The following is a 16,938-nucleotide window of genomic DNA, read 5'->3' on the forward strand; positions in this document are numbered from 1 at the left end:
ACCTTATTTATCTCTCTCTGTCTCCTCTTTCCATCTCTCCCACTCATTTAATATAACACAAGAGAATTTTGTTACTTAATGATTTTAAATAAAAGGAAAATATGTTTATTTGATGATATATATGACTAGTAAATTTCTTTGCTGTGATCTTTTCAAGATACCAATATAATAATCCCTTTGCAGATTATCCATTGTGAGTATTATAACAAGCTTTGCCTTTAAATTCAAAAGAATATTATGTTTTGAGAGAAATAGACAGACTTTCCTTCAGGAGCTTATTACAAACAAAAAAATTAATAAAAAATTGCTTATTGAACAAAGTGTATCAGAGCCAAGTATTAAAAGATTATTTGATAATCAAAATTTATTTTAAGCCTTATCAAAATATGCAAGTACAGTAAATGCATGACCTATGTTCTGAAACCAGAGAAATTAATACTGCAACCTGAGTAGCAGAAGTAGACTTTTTATAAAAGAACTATTTTGGTAGTAGAATTTTCCTTCCTTTTTAATTAAAAAAATGAAATTACTTAAAAAAATCAAGAAAATCTCTAACAAGACAGAAAATAAGATTCAACAAAAATTTCCAACTAAAAAAAAATCAGTTTCACACATACATCATTTTCTGGCAGAATAATTCTGCACTTTTCCATAGAAAAAACGAATGTTGCAAAATGAAATCAATTTCCTAAATTGCACAGAAATGATAGGTTTCTTTGGTTTTTGTTGATGCTTATTGTTTTATCACTTCATTTTTTTCCTTTTTTTGCTTAATCATACCCTCTCCATTACTATACATTTATATAATACCAATATATAGGCATTAAATCCCACCACAAAAAATCATTCTTTATCCAGATATTTTTCAATATCCAGATATCTATTATGTAGACCAGATAATTTAACAATGAACTAAACTCCACAAGCATATATGAAACACTGTACGATGAGCTAAGCATTCAAAGGTAAGGCAGACAGACAAATAAGTATTTGATATATTCATTTTTCAATCTTTGGGCACCAAAGAGAAGGGAAGCAAATTGAGATAGGTTATATGAGTACAGTTATGTAAAATATTTTCTCATTAGTTATGCTGTGAAAGAAAACACCAAACCCCATCCCAATCCACTATAAAACAAGAAAAATAAAGTTTAAAAGATGCTTTGATCTGGGCAGTTAGATAGTAGAGTGGATACAGTGTTGTGCTAGAGTCAGGAAAAATCATCTTAATGAGTTCAAATCTAGCCTCAAAAACTTGTTATTTCTGTGACTCTGGTTAGCTAATACTATTTACCTCAGTTTCCTCATCTATAAAATGAGCTGGAGAAGGAAAGGTATCCTCTACTGTCCTCTCTAGTATCCTTTCCAAGCAAATATGAAATGGGACTATGAAGAATTGGACATGACTGAAAAATGGTAACAACAATTCTTCAATCTGCATTCAGACTTTAATCTACATTCAGGTTTCATCATAAATCCTTCAAAATTGTCTTAGGTCATTGTATTGCTGAGAATACCTAAGTCATTTATTCACAGCTGATGGCTACAATATTGCTTTTACTAGATAAAATATTCTCCTGCTTTTAATAACTTCATTTTGTATCAGTTCATGTTTCTTTCTAAATGTTTATTATAATTTTCTGCTTGACTTGTGAATTATGGAATTTGACTATAATATTGCATGGAGGTTTCATTTTTAGATCACTTTCAAGAAGTGACTGGTAGATTCTTTCAATTTCTATTTTACTTGATGCTTCTAGGATATGATGGTACATTTCCTTGATAATTTCTTGAACTATGTCTTTGTTCTTTTAAATAATGACTTCCAGTTATTATTCTTAAATTGTTTCTCCTGTTTCTATTTTCTAAGTCAGTTATTTTCTTTCCAATGAGATATTTCACATTTTCTTCTGTTTGATCATTATTTTTATTTTATCTAATTGTTTATTGATGCTTCAATAAATCATTAGCTTCAAGTTGTCCAATTCTAGATTTGAAGTAATTATTTTCTTCATTTAGCTTTTGTATTGCCTTTTCCAATTGGTCAATTTAGCTTTTTAAAGAGTTTATCTCTTTAGTGGATTTTGGTATCTCTTTTACCATTTGATCTATTCTTTTTTAAAATTTTATTTCATTCAGTATTTTTTCTGCCTCCTTTACCCAGGTGTTGACTTCATATTTTTAAATTATTTTCTTAAATCACTCCCATTTCTTTTCCCATTTTCCCCTCTATGCCTTTTTAAATTAGTAAAGTCTTTTTTGACCTCTTCCAGGAATTCTTTTTGAGCATAAGACAAATTCACATTTTTCTTTGAGGCTTTACAAGTAGACATTTTGACATTGTTGTCATCTGAATTTGTGTTTAGATCTTTTCTGTCACAATAGTAACTTTCTATGTCCTGACTCCTGGTTACTGCTATTGTTATTGGGGTGGAAAGGACACTCTTCCAAAATTAAGGTTTTTGTTCCATTCTTTTCAGAGCTAATTCCTAGGGTCTGTAAGTTTTCAATTCTTCCAAAGTGATATGATCTAAGTAGAAGTATGGACACTGATCTCCAGGTTATAATTTGCTCTATAACTGACCACAAGCACTCTTTTTGATCCTGGGACTTCCCATCTTTCTAGTGTTCTTCTCTACCCCAGACCCAAGTATGGACAATGTAATACATCCTGATTTTAGTGCCACTAATCTTCTGACCAATTGTTTGACCTTCTTACTATGTGTGGGCTAAGATCTCCACAAGCTGCCACCATTGATTCAATCACCCCCAATTGTTATTGCTAGGTTACTGGGCCATAGCCTGTGCTAGAATATGATCCATTCTCAGTTCAGTAAGATAGACCTTTCATCCCGATCTTCTAAATTGTTTTGGGAAAGAAAAGTGTTTATTGGTTCTAATATTATGGAATTAATTTTAAATATTTATTTTAATGCTATTTGGAGGGGAATTTTGTAGAGCTCAGGCAACTCCCTGACTTTATTCCAAAATTTTGGTTCCACACTCTTCATTTTTATACAATATTATAACATCATAGTTTTAAGAGTAGAAAGATCCTATAGATTCATTGAGTCTACAACCCTTATTCTAAGGATTTTAGACCTCTGTTAAGTAAAAAGTAATATTTAACAAATTTAAAGTGTCAAAATACAAAGCCTTGATATCTAAGCTAAGTGCCAAAATTTCTGGGTTTCAAACTATGTCAAACATTTCTTTATTAATCGCAATAATTAGACACAAGGATTTTGTCTGGATTGTCTTAGTAAACTTGGTAATGTCCTGTCGGTCCTACCTAAAAAAAAAAAAACAGGAGGAAATTGAGAAAGATTTGAGTACAGAGGAAAGAACATTAGAGGTTAAAAAAGAAATGGAACTAATTGTGTGTGTGAGGCGGGGGTTTGGATCAGTAGTAAAATTCTGGGTCTTATTATTTTCCCTTTCCCTTGCTCCCAGGAAAAAAAGCAACAGAGAAAGATCTTGTGAAATTTGGATGTCTGGAATATTTCTCTCTTGGAAAAATTCCAGGAAACATTGATATGATTATTTCTATCAGGAGCCAAGAACATTTTGAATGTATCCTCACAGCTCTACAAAGATTGCAGATGAAAATCTACACCATACTTATGAGGGACACCTTGGGGACTCAATCAAAAGGACTTCTAAGACTGTTGACACATATTCACTTTGAGCTTGAGTTCATTATCCCATTTACTTAGTATGTATTTGTAGGATAGTATGTTGCACATTGGTGGTGTGGGAACATGTTTTATACTCACTGTACTATTAAATGCTGTTTTCTAAAAATGAATTAATTCTGTCTGACTGATATCAACTGACATTAATGGTAGGAAGCATGCCAGTGCAGACTCATGAATAAGTGCATTAGACAAAGAAACTACACTTCCCCTCACCAGAATCCCTAGATCATGGAGTGAGAAGATGTTGATATAGACCTATTAGAACCAATCCTGCTAGAAAGAATAGTTTTAATGTGAGATTTAAAATGGTTGTGGTCTTAAACTATAGTGATTAAAATAGTGGAATATATAAATTGTGATAGATATAAGAGAGGGTGAGTAAATTTGACCGCAGAAAATATGTTTCACTACAGTATTTTGGTTTTTAAATCAAATATAAGGTGGTCACCAGGGAAATATTCCCAATTATTCAAATACCCAAGTCAACTGGGTTTTATGGAGATTTTTAATTAATAATATAATGAGGAATTAGAGAAAGAGTAGGGAAGGAATAATTATGAAGGGCCTCAAGCCAATATGGCTTAGACCTGAGTCAAGAGAGAGAATCAGTCAGTCAGTCTTTTAACACTCACCACAAGGTCTGTCTAAACAAGGATTCTAGTGACACCAGTCCAGCTCCATCTCAGCTGACTTCACCAGAGAGCCTTCCATCCAGAGACTGTTCCAAAGGGCCTCTCTCCAGAGCCTCTAGAGGGACAGAGTCCCCTTAGAGGAGCTCCAGCGAGACCTCCTTAGAGATTGTCCTCCAAGAGCTTCCTTTCTCCAGAGCCTCTCTCAAGAGATTCTTCCCAAGCGATCCTCATCAGAGATCCTCCAAAAGGATTTCTCCAAAAGGATATCCCCTCAAGAGATTCTGCTTTTTCTTATATAGGGGTTTTTCTCCCATGTCACCTCCCCTAAGTCCCTACATCTACCAATCACTGTAGACACCTTCCAAAGGACTGCCCATCTAAATTCCTAAGTCGACCAATCTCTTCAGTAAGTCTGAATGAGAGAAAACACAGCTGAGTCAACTAATCTCATCAAGAGAAAACTTGCCCGACCCTTTTAGGTACCTAGCATCCTATTGTATCAATTCTAAAAACAGGCCTGGCTCAAAGAACTCCTTGCCTTATTATAAGCATGGGTCCAAGTACTTTCATTGTTTAGCAAGGAGTTTTCTCTCCTAAAGCAGTCTTAAGTACAGTTGGAGTAGAGATCCTCCAATTTCTGATCCTGGCGAGTTCTCACATCAAAATGGGGAATATTTCTCAGTAGGGAATTTGTTCCAATTAAGAATTCCCCGATGGGGAAATTTTTAACATTCACAAGTCTGAGAGATTTCAAGATTTACATTAAGAAATAGCTAAAATGTAAGCATGGGCTATAATACATACAGATGTGGAAACTGAGATTCCAAGAGTTTAAGTGACTTATAAAAAGTTATACAGCTAGTTAGTATCTGAAGAATTTGGAACTATGTGTTCTGACCTCCACAACTAACTTTGTATCCACTACATGAGCTATGTCTGTAATATATATGCAAATAAATATAGCATAAGGAAGATTGAGTAGTAATAAAGTACTAATGTTTATGAGAATCTTGGTAGTTGTCCAAGTACAGGTGGGATCTGAGTTCAGCTTTGGAGGAAGACAATAGTCCTAAGAGGCAGAGATAAGGAAGAAGTATACTTGAGACATGCAGAGTAGGTTCATAACATTATAAGGAGATAAAAATGGATTGTCAAGACTAGAGAATACTTAATGGCATAGTGTGGCTAAATTATTTAGTAAAAGTAGTAGTATAAAATAAGACTAGAAAAAGGTAAAGTTCAGGCATAGAGGATTTTGATAATGGTTTTTATTTTAACCAGTGGCTCTAATGAAGACCTGAAAGAAACTTGAAATGAATCAATTCAATTTAATTCAAGTACTTATTAAGTAATTTAGTAATTGCCAAGGATCGTCAATTGAGGCATGATGTGTGGAAGATGGATTTAGGAGACTTTAGAGGCAAGAGGTCAATTACATTGTAGGGTATGGACTTAGAAAGGAATAGGAACTCCTTTTCCTCAGAGGCAAGAATAACGGAAAAATAAAGAGGTATGTGATGACTGTGGAGAGATTTTGATATCTAAACGATTAAATTAAATTTTAGGGTTCCTTTTGGACATTTTATTGTTGTATAGATATAAGAGAATAGGAAGGGGATAACAATGGTACTATGTCAAAATTGGTAGGAGGTATTTATACTTCTTGCTTGAGTTCTTTGTTTTGAATGACAAAAATTACCAAGTAAGTGAAGCAATGTGGAAGAAAATATGATCTTGCTAAGCGGTCTGAACTTGTCATATCCATGTTAAATGAACTTCAGAGGTTCCCTATTACCTTCAGAATCAAATTGAAATCTTATATTTAGTTTTTAAAGGCCTTTACAACCTTCCCTCTTTTTACCATTCCAGTTTTCTTATACCTTCCTGCCATGTTCCAGTGATACTAACCTCCTTGTTGTTCCTCACACTAGAAATCCCATCTCTGAATTCTGTGCATTTTCACTGTCCTCCCGTGGCCAAGATTCTATCCTTTCATCTTTGCTTCCTGGTTCCTTCAAGGCCTAACTAAAATCCCACCTTCTACAAGAAAGCTTTCCCACATTTCTATAGTAAGTCTTCCTTATGCTATTCTCTTCTATCTGAAATTGTCTCTTATTTATCCTATATTTTTCCTATTTACATATACTGCAGATGTTCTCCATTAGATTATGAACTCCTTAAAGGTAGGGACTCATTTTTGCCTTTCATTGTATTCTCATTCCTTGGCACAGTACACAGCATGTAGTAGGCCTTTACTAAATGTTTATTTCTTCATCTATAGAAAGAAGAATATGAAGGTTGAACTATATAATGTATAAAGAATCCTCTAATTCTTTATTTTGAGATTCTGTTCCATACTCCAAAAGGGTCCCTTTCCAAATATTTTCATTAAAAAATTGCTATATAATCAGAATCTCTACGTTTAAAAGTCATAAAAAGAATATTCTCAATAGTTTTTACTGGAAAACGTGATTAAAACAATAAATCATTAATATAATTCATCATGTTTTTTTAATTTATTTTTTTTTATTTGAGCATTTCCAAACATTATTCACTGGAGACAAAGATCATTTTCTTTTCCTCCCCCACCCCCCACCTCTCCCATAGCTGATGTGCAATTCCACTGGGTATTACATGTGTTCTTGATTCGAACCCATTTCCATGTTGTTGGTATTTGCATTAGAGTGTTCATTTAGAGTCTCTCCTCAGACATGTCCCTTCAACCTCTGTAGTCAAGCAGTTGCTTTTCCTCGGTGTTTACTCCCACAGTTTGTCCTCTGCTTGTGGATAGTGTTTTTCTCCTAGATCCCTGCAGATTGCATATTATTTGATAAAACAACTTTTATGAATGATTCCAAGGTAATCAGACAAGGAATCAATACTTTTGATGGTAGGATGAAGTCTTGGCGTAAAAGGAAAGAAATAAAAAGGTTTGGTACTGCCACTCTGCAATGGGACATCTGGACATTATAGAAATCAATAAATTGCAAAGTATTTGTGGATCATTTTATGCCAGACATTATATTAAGTAAGAGTGATGAGCAAAAAATATACACCCACACACACTACCCTTGACAAAAACAACCTTACATTCAATAAAGGAAGACAGTGTAAGTCTGTATACATATATACATACATACATATATGTATACACACACACACATATATATATATATAATATAAATAATGGGTAATTAATAATAGATGAAATACAGATCCCCAGAAGAAAATTATGGAGAGACCACTAGCATCTAAGGGAGATCAAAGAAGACTTCATAAAGAAACATGAATTTGAAATACTTTTTTAAGGAAACGAGACTCCATGAGGCATATGTCATGTGGGAACACATTCTAGGCAAGAGGAGGACAGTCAGTGCAAAGATATGCTAAAGAGAAATAGACTATCTTTTGTGGAAAATAACAAGATTGCATATAATTTACAGTGTAATAGGGCACGAGGGCAAACTCTAAAAGAAGGAGCAATAAGAGCTTCTGTCCATGAATTTGGCAAATTAAGTTGAATATGAAAATTTGCCAAGGTCCTTCTGGACTCTCTTTTCCTATGCTTACATTTCCTTCTTGGTCAGTAGAATTGCCTCAAAACAAGGTTGATAAACACTACAACTCTGAAAAGAGGATTAAGTTGTAATAGATTAGATATGTAGGAAGGGCTTTCAATGCAAAGAGCTTTGTTTTTGATCCTGTAGAAAATAGTGAAACCCATATTATAAGAAAATCACTTTAAAAATGGCCTAGAGGATTGTTTGAAAAGAGGAGAAAAGGAGAGTAAGTAATTAGTGATGTTATCATAATAGTTTTACCAAGAGGTACCCATACTTAATGTGGCTATATGAGTCAACAGGAGGGAATACATTTTACAGATATTTGGGAAGAAGAAATAACAAGATTTTCCAAGTGATTTGGATATGTGAAGTGAGGAACAATGTGTAGAAATGCATGACTGAGGTTTTGAATCAGAGTAACTGGAATCATGGCAGTTTCCTTTATAGAAATAAGGAACTCTTTTTTTTTTAAACATTATTTTATTTGGTCGTTTTCATACATTATTCACTGGAAACAAAGATAGTTTTCTTTTCCTCCTCTCCCCTTCCCCCCCTCCCCCCACCCCCGCCTTTCCCTCTCCCATAGCCGACGCATGATTCCACTGGTTATCACATGTGTTCTTGACTCGAACCCGAAATAAGGAACTCTTTAAGATAGATGAGTTTGCAAGGGAAAGGTAATGAATTATTATTGGGAAACATTGAGTTTCAGATGCCTTTTTAATGTTCAGTTTAAAATGTCCGTTTGGAACTACCTGATTTATATATAAACTGGAAAGACCTCCATGAACTGATGCCGAGTGAAATGAGCAGAAACAGGAGAACATTGTACACAGTAACTGAAACATTATGGGATGATCAAATGTAACAGACTGCTACTAATAGCAATGAAATGATCCAGGAGAATCCAGAGAGACTTAAAAAAAGAATGCTATCCACATGTAGAGAAAGAACTGTGGGAGTAGAAATGCAGAAGAAAAACATATAATTCATCACTTGTTCATAAGGGCATATGATTTGGGATTTTTGTTTTAAAAGTTACTCTATTACAAAAATGAATAATATGGAAATAGAAATCAAGTGATAATACGTTTATAACCCAATGGAATTGCTTGTCAGTTCTGGGAAGGGGAAGTTAAAAAGGGAGGGAGAGAACATGAATCATTTAACCATGGAAAGTACTTAACAAAAATAAAATTTAAAAATAAAATAAAATGCCTATTAAGCAATTTTCAGTGCAGGTGAGAATGATGGAAGGGAAATTTAAAAAGTGTATTTAGATCTGAAAATCATAAAATGATCATTAACCACATTGATATAAAAAGATCTCTGAGTTATAATTTAAAGCATAATAGGAAAATGACCTAGGTCAGATCTTTGTGATTTATTCATAGTTAGTAGATATATATGATGATTCTAAGATAAATGCAACAATATTGGGAGGGCTCAGTCAGAAACAGAAATTAAGAAAGTTCAAAGTAAAAAAAATAAAATGGATAAGTAAAAGAGAGAAACTTGAGTATAAAAAGGAAAAGCATAAATAAAACATCAATAACAGCAAAGTAGCCAAGAAGAATAAATACTGAGGAGAAAATTATCACGTTTGGCATTTAATAGATCTGGTAATTGAAAAGACAGAAGTTTCACATGGAAGGATGAAGGAGGTCTCTCTGCAAAGAATTTAAAAGGGAATAAGAGAGAAAAATGAAGATAAAAAGAGTTTTCTAACTTCTTCCTCCCCACTCCCCAGCCTCATCCACTTCCAGTTCTCTGGAATTTTTTCTCTATTCGAAATCTATAATATTAAGATGCCCCCATCATTATCTTCGTCCAGCAATTTTTTTGAAATGCACCTCTACAAAATTATAAAAGTGATAACTGCTTCACAGTCATATTTGTGTTTTAGGGGCAGGGGCTTAATGAACTAAAGAATGAAACTCTTAAGAGAAGGAAAGAGATATTAGCTTCTATTAAGAAGATTTTTTTTTTATGAGATGAGATAGATTATTTTGTGAGGGAAGGAAGAACTGAAATGTTTCTGATAACACTGAAATCACACCACTAGGCAGTTGCTTCTAAAGGGAATTTGGGATGAGGGTGCTCAAAAGAGGAATGGAAGCCAAGGAGTGCCAAAGAAAACCTGCTTTCATTTCAATTTTATCAAGTGTGGGCTTTATGTAATAGCTTTACCAAAAAACAACAATCAAATTGTGCTGATTTCTCTCAACCCTTGTTCCCCTTCAAAAGCTCCTTGACTCTGGAGTGGAGGTGGAGAGACTCTGTCACAATTTTCATGGAGAGGAAAATAGCTGGATATTAAGAGGAAGAAGGGGGTGGTGGTGCGAAATGACAAAAGAGGTTATCAAAACGAGTGGGAAGACAACTTGTGTAAAGGTAGCTGAACAAAATTCTTTTGTGTTGTTTACATAGAGAAAGTGTTTGCCTCTCAGATAAGTCATTCAAGTTGTCACATGTCTAATCTTTGATACTGAGCTACTGAATTTTACATGTCATATTGGTGGATTAAACAAATATTTCTTCTAGTAAACAAATGAGGACAGTAAATCCTCTTCTTCAGAAAAAAAAATACCCATAAACATGACCAGATTTTTAATCATGTGTTCTAATCAAACATCCTACGGACATAAGTTTCATTTCACTAATTAAAATGCCTGCAAAACTTGGCTCTTCTCAACAGTACTTTAAAAATTAATGGCTTCTTTCTTCCTCACTGAATATACCTATTCCCTCTTTGTACCACTTCTGTTCAATGTTCTACATCAAACCAATGAATCCTGATGTGCATGGAGACCTCAGAGCTACCTCCAATGTGCCCTGCTTTCATACAGATAAGAAGGGGTCTGTGTAAAGCCTTTGACCATTGACTTTTTGGATATGCTGGTGAATTATTCATTTATATTTGTCTTGTCCAAATTTATAGGCACATGCTTGATATAGTTAACTCCTTAACTGCCTGTCTAGTTCAGTGCAGAAAAAACACCTAGTGAAAAGTCATTATGGGATTTAAACATGAGTTAAATTGATTTTCCACATAAGAGATTTTTTAAAATGCAAGTAAAGGTCAGTGTAGAAAAGAACTTATGTGTGCAGCCAACTTCCCAATTTCATATCAATCAAAGAGCTGTTTTCTAAGAAACTATTCCAATACTAAAAATAGTCCGAAAAGGAGTCGTTGTACCTAGAGTGAGCAGCTCTCTTCTCACATGAAACCCTTTAGCTTTGGTTTTCTTTGTGAGCTCTAAAAGGTAGGCTAAAGGACTGAAATGCACAGACATACCTAAAGTGGATGTACACATATGCTTTGAAATAAGTAAAGAAGGAAGTGCTTGTAAATTTGTTTAAATTTTATTTATTTTAATTTTTAAGAAGGTCAATTTTCTTTTTTCCTTTCTACCATTCCTATCACCTTCACCATTAAACAAAGGAAAAAAATAATGCAAAAGAAAGCAACACCCTTTTAATAAATTATATAATAAAGTCAAACAAATTTTTACATTAACTATGACCAAAATGTGTACATCTCATTCTGCTCTGTGATTCTTTCATCTTTTGATCAGGAGGGAGGTAGGAAATGCATTATATAAGTTTCAAATTTGCCTTATAATTTCCAAATCATGTGGGAGAGAGAAAAAAGCCAAAGCAACATCATAATAGAAAATGGCACTTCCATATAGTTGAGTTGCTCTCCCTACATTAGAGGTCACAACTGAAGCTAAAAGGTTTCTTCTGAATATTACTTTGAATTGCTTCTATAATTAGACAGGTCATGATAACTTCTGAGAAATTGGGCTCAGGTAGTGACTCCTGACTCCCAAAGCATCCTAGGTCCCTAGTCTTTTAAACTTTTCTTTTATGACTAATGGCCTTTAACCCAGACAATAAATGCCGTCTATTTATTATCCACCTACATCACAGGTCCCTAACTGTATTGGGTTCCCTAAAGCCTAGGTTACTAATAGGAGAAATGACAGAGTTTTCCTTTCTTTACTTCCAGACAACAGTACAATAACTTCTTAAATATCTTAAGATCCTTTACCTAACAAGCCCTACATGGGACATACAAAAGGGTGATGAAGAAAGTAAGGGAAGGTTAGAGTAATATGAAAAAGGTTAGAGTTTTAAAAACTATGACCACAATTACCCCTAGATCTTACCAATAACTACAGGGAAAACAGCCTCTACCTCTTACATAAATTCGTTCTGCCAGACCTTGGCTTAGGCAATAAATTTATTTTAATTTCCTTGCCATGGATTTGATTTATTGTGATTGTTGTGTCTCAGTCATTCGGAATCTGTTCCTAAAGAACTCAGCTATGAGATATGGGACTTTAAAGCATAGGCAATTCCTTTGCACCTATATGAACTCCCAATTCCAGCATCTATAACCTCATCCTGAATTTAGACACAATCTTGCAAAGCAACTTTTTAGCCACCCCCAACTTCAGACTTACCTACCCATGTAACATCTATCTACTGATCTGGCACACAAAGCCAACTCATGAGGGGAAGTACTGCTTCTTCCATATTCCATACCCATCTATTTTGGTGCTCTGAAGAATACTTTATTATTAAGACATTTCTAGCCAGTTTGCTGCTTTATCATTGAAATATCTTTTCCACCCATATTTTAAGAATAATGTATGTTATGTAACACACCTAAAAACAGATATATTTTTTTTTAGTTTTCAGGCACATTTTTGTTGTGTCTAAAGCATTAGGGAAATTTCCCTTTCCAGAAGTTCAAATAATTCTTTAGGACAAGAATTCTTGAACATTTTTACATCATGGAGCCACTTTAAAGTCAGGTAATCCTAGAGAAGCTTCTTAGAATGTCTGTTTCCTATATTCCTGAAGAAAATTCATGTACAATTTTTGCTATATCTTAGCAATAATAAAGATAAATTTCTATCTATTTATTTTCTATTTATCTATTTATTTTCATCTAGATATGCACAATATGACTCTAAAATGATTTTGTTATTCTTGGCTCTCTAAATTCATTGTCAACTTTGGCTCATTTTGAATTTGAGTTCTAACACTACTGCTATGCCACTGTATCATGTTTTCTCATCCTTCATTTCATTTTCATGTTCTAATCTTCTAATATGCCTTTTGTAAAGTAAAGGCCAAGACTTTTAGGAGTTTCCGTATTCATCAAATTGGTCTTTTTAATCAAATAGCCCAATTTTTCTTGTAAAAGATTTTCAGAGAGTTCTAAGTTCATCACTTTGGTCTTTTCAGTTAATAGTTCTGTTTCCTTATGATCAGAATTGTTTTTGTTTATGTCTTCATAATTTATTCCTAAGAACTTCCCATATAGCTTCATCCCATGTGATAGTATTATAAAATCCCCAAATATCCTAAGAATTAAAGTTGTGAGTTATCCATAAAGTAATGGAAATTTAAATATTTGGTATAAGCAAATATGTATATATAGTTATGTACAATGCATTATGTATATATTTATATAATCTATGTAGGTATATGTTTAAATGAGTAAATATACATGTAAATAAATATATGTGCCTATATATAAATTTATATACATGTATGTGGTGTAGATATATAGAATGTATGTATACATGTAAGTATATGTGAGTATTTAGGTAACCATTATCACAAGAATGTTACCAATGCTAGACATAAACATATATATGTATGTATACATATATATGTGCATATATATATGTATGTATATGAATATGTTGTTCAAAGGTGGCATGGAAAATTCTTAAGAATAAAATTCTGAGGACAAAGCAAAAGCAATTCTAATGAGAAGGAAATGGGATTGTCCTCTACAGAGACTAATATGTTGTTGGTTGTCTCTCAAACCGAGGATGACGATTATCTTTGTGCGTTTTTGTGCACAAAGACACCTGTGCATGAAGATTTAAGTGGAAAAGTCGATGCACAGAGACGGTCCCACTCTCTCGGCGTTGGAAGCCTGGGTCCATTGGCACGAAAAGTCAGTACACCTGGAGACTTCCTCAGCTGCATTGGGTGGCCGAGTTGTCTTTTGTGCTCCAACACGCCCTAAGCACTCCACAGTGCTTTGCTGCGTCGCCATCTCAGCCGTTGAACCTTCCTGTTGGTTTCTTCCGCCTGTTCCGCCGAAGCAGACTTCACATGCTGGGTGAGCAAAGCCCTGGTTCACCAGGGGTCGACGTCTACCCGATGGCTACCCTCACAAGGTTTAGCTGGCCTGTCAAAGCCTTTGCCCGGGGTGTGGCCGCTGCTGCATGCTAGCAGCTACTGGGAGCAACAAGTGAGAGCTGGGTGTCAGGTGAGGGTCTGAGGCTGGAGCGCTGCCCTAGAAGGGCACAACAAGCCCCCCATACCAAAGATATTACCCCTCCCTGAGCACCCCATACACCCCAGAGACTAATATAATGAGCATGGAACATCTTGGAAAACTTAGCTTTAGATTGTCAAAAGATACACATATAGAAGTCTCTTGGTGAGCGAGAATGACTATTATCTTTGTGCAGTTTCATCTACGGTGTACCCTCATGTGGCTTTGGAGTCCAAAGGCTGAGGCACAGAGTGTGTGGCACATGGGGCATGTAACGCCAGTTGTTACAGGAGGTGCGACTGTGGCCTGGTGTCGGCGTTCACACGCAGCGGCAAGACGTCGACGTCGCTCATCTTCAAAGGTGGTGGCAGCATGGTGAATGTGGGTTTGCCAGTTGCTTCTGTCAGAGGCAGCGAGTTCTAGTTGCTTTGGTGTAATGCCAGCCCACTTCAAGTTGGACTTTAGCTGATCCTTGAATCTTTTCTTTGGTCGGCCTTGTTTCCTGAGTCCAGCTGACAGTTCACCATAGAATACCTGTGTTGGTATTCGCTGTGGGTCCATGCGGAGGACGTGTCCAGACCATCATAGCTGGGTTTTGAGGACCAGGACTTCGATGCTGGTGGAGTTGGCTCTGTCGAGGACTTCCTGGCTGGTGATTCAGTCCTGCCATCGGATCCTCATGATTGACCGCAGGGAGCGTTGGTGGAATTGCTCCAACTGTTTCATGTGCTTCCGGTACAGTGTCCATGTCTCGCAACCATACAGGAGCGAGCTGAGGACCACTGCGTTATACACTTTGAGCTTCGTCACAGTGCTTACACCTCTGTGTTGGAGGACTTTGGAGCTCAGCTGCCCCAGTGCCTGGCTGGCCTTTTGGATCCTGGCATTAATCTCGTGGTCTAGGGACCCGTCGTTGGCGATGGTGCTGCCCAGGTACTTGAAGGTGTTGACATTAGAAAGCTGTGTGCCGTCGACTGTAATGCACGGCTGGTTCATTGGCCTCCCTGGTGCAGGTTGGAACAGCACCTCTGTTTTGCTGAGGCTGATAGTCAGGCCAAACAGTTTTGTTGTGGTAGAGAACCTGTCTACAATGGTTTGAAGATGATTTTCTTGGTGGGCCAGGAGAGCACAGTCATCTTGCAACTTCCTGATCTCATGCTGCACCGTGGCTTGGAGAGACTTGAATCTGTCCTTTTTAGGACCAGAGTTTGGGTTATTTTGCCACTCGATAAAGACTTTGTTCTTTTTGCTCAATAGGTCTTCAATAGCAGTGTTGTTCTCGTCGAACCAGTCCTGGTGGTTGCGTTGTTTGGGGCCTAGGACTGCCTTTGATGTTTCCTTCACTGTGTCTCTGAACTGGTTCCATTTCTCGGTTGAGCTTCCAGTGAGTGGTCCCTTGGCAGACAGCTTGTTGTGCAGGCAGGACTGGAACGTTTGCAAATAAGATGGATTTCTAAGACGACTCACGTTGTAAAATGCAGTATACATCTATGTATATATGATAAGATAGATGTATTTCTAAAGATAGAGAAGCCCTTTGAGAGAGACTATTGCTCAAACCTATATATTCATTTTTTTTTTTGTTCAAGGCAATGACAAAGAGAAGGACAGACAAGAAGTGCCAAAACAGAAGACAAATTTGGTGTGATTTAAGTTGGATGTGGATCAGGGTGAAATAGGATAAGAATGCATGTGAGAACTATCATGTTGAATATCAGAAAGAACACGACCACCACCACCACCACTACCACCACCACCAAAAAATATGTGACCAACTTACTGCTGTCAGTATGGAAATGATGTAATATACATGGTCTCTAGGAAAGTGTGTGTGTGTGTGTGTGTGAGTGAAAGAGATGTGATGAGGGAAGGAGGGAAACAGATGGAGAGGCAGGGAGGAAGGAAAGGAAACAAAGAAAATATTTTAGATTCAATAATTTTTAGGGGATAGGCTTGTGGATAGCCTGTGCCAGATGTTTGGACAGAAGTATCTCTAACATGTAGAAGAGGAATTCATCAGGCCACCATGGTTTGATAGACATATTGCTTGGGAATATCTAATTGTATTTTAATTGATCCTATATTGACCAAAACCTTCACTTATATTTATAGTTTTTTCTCTTCGATGCATCTAGTCATTGACATGGAAGGTCCTCTGTAGAATTTCTTCCCATATATGGTTTCCATACAAATGACAAAGTAAAGAGTTTGTATTCTTATTTTTAGTTCAATCTCTGGTGAATTTGGCTAGTCTAAGTGGATATCCTATATCCTAATTATCCTGGGTGATCTGATAAAATTAAATTTCTGAAAATGTGGCATCACTGACTATACTTTCAAACCATGGTAAGGACACCCCAAGAAGTCCAGACTGAGAATTCAGCAAGAAATCAAAAAAGTTTTTTTCATTGACAAAATCAGAGAATATAGCATAAAAGGGAAGTTGTTGAATAGGAAAACTGAATAGATCTATTACGAATCTGATATCTAAGACATATTTAGGCAACTGAACCAAGTACATTAAATCAAAAGCCTTCCCCTATGGGTAACTTGTCAAAGACTTTGGGCAGATAGCTATAAAAAGAAGAATTGTAAGCTATGACTATGAAAAATTCAAGTCACAAATAGTAAGTGAAATAAAATTTGAAAAAAAAAGGTTTGAAGTTTTATAGGATGACCAACAAAGGTTAATATTCAGATATGAAGTTCCCCTTATTCTCAGTATGTACCCT

At 35.7% G+C, this 16,938-nt stretch overlaps 1 pseudogene; it reads left to right on the forward strand.

The window, feature by feature from the left end:
- LOC100617683 (regucalcin-like) overlaps positions 1-16,938 on the forward strand; it is a 98,342-nt pseudogene that overhangs the window by 13,784 nt on the left and 67,620 nt on the right.

This window comes from Monodelphis domestica, chromosome 8 (assembly GCF_027887165.1).
Source record: "Monodelphis domestica isolate mMonDom1 chromosome 8, mMonDom1.pri, whole genome shotgun sequence".
Lineage (NCBI taxonomy): Eukaryota > Metazoa > Chordata > Mammalia > Didelphimorphia > Didelphidae > Monodelphis > Monodelphis domestica.